This window comes from Talpa europaea, assembly GCF_964194135.1.
Source record: "Talpa europaea genome assembly, chromosome: 6".
Lineage (NCBI taxonomy): Eukaryota > Metazoa > Chordata > Mammalia > Eulipotyphla > Talpidae > Talpa > Talpa europaea.
This window is the reverse complement of record NC_140072.1, coordinates 26,163,346-26,166,263: the sequence shown is the minus strand read 5'-3', so window position 1 is coordinate 26,166,263 and position 2,918 is coordinate 26,163,346. Positions and strand designations below refer to the sequence as shown.

General features: G+C 42.7%; 1 pseudogene across 1 annotated transcript; it reads left to right on the top strand.

The window, feature by feature from the left end:
- The first annotated feature begins 2,161 nt into the window (after positions 1–2,161).
- Positions 2,162–2,508, top strand: LOC311171563 (large ribosomal subunit protein eL30-like; annotated as a pseudogene). The gene has a single exon. The product of its transcript is annotated as a large ribosomal subunit protein eL30-like (transcript).
- The last annotated feature ends 410 nt before the right edge of the window (positions 2,509–2,918 follow it).

Sequence of the window (2,918 nt, the reverse complement as noted above, 5' to 3'; positions counted from 1 at the left end):
AATGCCTGAGGCTCATACTGCCAGTTAAGACAAGGAAAAACACATTTCTAATCTCCAAAGACCTTAGGTCTTTCCAAACTCTGCAGGCAAATGCATCTGTCATGAATTTCTGCAGCAGGGCTGGCCAGTCTCTTGGTGCCGCTAGGGGAATCATTGCCAGAGTTGCTATGGGCAGTGGAGTCAGTAAAACTGAATAAAACAATCACTGAAAACCTCCCAGAGGTTGAGTTAGTAAAGATTCAATTTATAATTCAATGCAATCAAGCCTACAGCTTTTCCAAATACCGAACTTATTTTAGCGGTCCTAGGTAAATCGCTCTTTCCTGTGAACATACACAAGCTCAACAAATGGGCTTCCAAACAAGTTATGATTTACCATCAACAGATAATTAGAATGTCTTTTCAATCACTGGCATCTGGATAAGGTAATTTTGCCCCAGCATGGGCATTTCTAGGAAGCAAACAAAAGTCAAAGAGGAAAAAAGCTTGCTGGAAGCTTTCTCAAAAGGAAAATCTTACCAGAACTGCTCTCAGCTGCAGAAAGGGAAAGTTCCCACAACAATTTGAATAGCAAAATAAATGCAGGCATTGAGTAGTGCAGATCATAAAAGATATCTGATGTGGCTGAAGGAAGAAAATATCTGGTTAAACATCTAAAATTGCAAAAGGGTAGGAACTGATAAAACGTAATGTCAAGTACATGAATTCAGTCCTAAGTGAATCTAAAATTCACAAGTAAACAGTTCCTAAATTCAACTTAGCATTTCCAAATCTGGTCAACAAAAAGCTTAATAGTGCACCACACTAGGTGCCACTAGCAAAGGGAGAAGAAAAATTGCACTTGAGTTCTCAGTCAATTTCTGATACAGCCAGGACTTAACCGAATGAAAGGAGAAAGAATCAGGTGCCAAATTGTGTCATACTGATTTTAAATTGAGAAGTTCAGAAAGAAGAGAAATCAGTGTTGGCCAGGTGTAAAGGGCAGGAATGGAACACAGTGCAGGTTTTCTAGGATCCCATGCAGACCAGGTAAAGGAGGAGTCAGTCTTCAGTGGTTTTTTGCAGGTCTTTTACTGGGATTTACCCGGTACACAGCAGGCAGGGGTGCTGGGGGGCTGGGAGGCCAGCCAGCCCCCAGCAGGTCTTCACTCTATGGACTCTCCGGCCTTCTCTCGGCTTCTGCTTGGCTTCTACTGGCATCCCCAGGACGCCGGCTCTTAAAAAAGCACAGTCTTAGCCCAAGTGAATCCCATCTCCCTATGCCCACAACCTATTCCAGGTGCCCGCCATCAGGCATGCATTCAGGATAAGGATCCATCATCTATCCTGATGGCGGGAGGGCAGAAAAGCCTGACATTTTTCCTTATCCTACACCAGGGATAGAAGAGTTCCTGGGAAAAGTGTAGCAAATCACCTCAAATGAACCCAAGTATATCTTCTACTAGCCTGCCTGCAATTGTCACCATTATTACTATGCTTCTGCATAAAGGCCATTACTTTAAAACAGTACAGAGTAGTGGTTAAATACACAGGCATTGGAAACCGTCTGCCGAGATTTCAAGCCTGGCTCAATCCATAACTAGCTGTATAATCTTCACCAACTTAGATTTTCTGTGCCTCAGTGTAAAGGCAGGAAGACCTCAGTGCAGGTTTTCTGATCCCATGCAGACCGGGTGAAGGAGGAGTCAGAGTCCTTAGTGGCTTTTTGCAGGTCTTTTTGTTTAGATTACCAGGTATGCAGCATGCAGGGGCGCTGGAGGGTTGGTAGGCTGGCAGGCTTCCCAGCCCCCAGCAAGTCTTCACTCTATCTGGGCTCTCCGGCCTTCTCTCTCGGCTTCTCTTTCGACTTCTACTGGCGTCCCCGCGACACCACCCTTAAAAAAAAAAAAAAGCCCAGTCTTAGCCCAGGTGAATCCCATCTACCTATGCCCACACCCTACTCCAGGTGCCCGCCATCAGGCATGCATTCAGGACCACAGAGTTTCGTCATCTATCCTGATGGCGGGAGGGCAGAAAACCTGATGTTTTTCCTTACCCTACACTCAGTTTCCTCATTTATAAAATGTGTGTTAATAATTGAATCTATGCTTTTTTTTCTCTCTCCCCGGCCATCTTGGCGGCTGTTCTTGGTTGGGGGCCATCCCGCACCTAAGGCAGGAAGATGGTGGCCGCAAAGAAGACGAAAAAGTCTCTGGAGTCGATCAACTCTAGGCTCCAACTTGTTATGAAAAGTGGAAAGTATGTGCTGGGGTACAAGCAGACTCTGAAAATGATCAGACAAGGCAAAGCTAAACTGGTCATTCTCGCCAACAACTGCCCAGCCTTGAGGAAATCTGAAATAAGTACTACGCCATGTTGGCCAAAACTGGTGTCCATCACTACAGTGGTAATAATATTGAATTGGGCACAGCGTGTGGAAAATACTACAGAGTATGCACACTGGCTATCATTGATCCAGGTGATTCTGATATCATTAGAAGCATGCCAGAATAGACTGGTGAAAAGTAAATCATGCAAAATTTTTCTTTAATAAAACTGGCCAGAGCTTGTTTTTTTTTTTTTTTTTAAAAATTGAATCTATGGGGAGGGAGCACAATGGACTATGGTGGAGGACTAAGGTGCCTTGGTGTTGGGTAACATATACCTTGAGGGTGTGATCCTCTACCTCTACATCACATACAGTGTTGTAAACCAATGTTACTGCAATAAAAAAAAATTGTAAATGATTGAATCTACCTTTTAGAAGTTAATTTATGCTCTATAAATTTATTGTGCATTATTTTAAAAAATGAAGTTATTCAGAGAATAAATTAAAAGTTTAAATATTTAAGTAATAATTAAAAAGAATCAACACATATTTATGCTTAGAGGAAGTGCACTGTTTAAGAATTAAACCAAAAAGCTAGGGAGAAAGATGA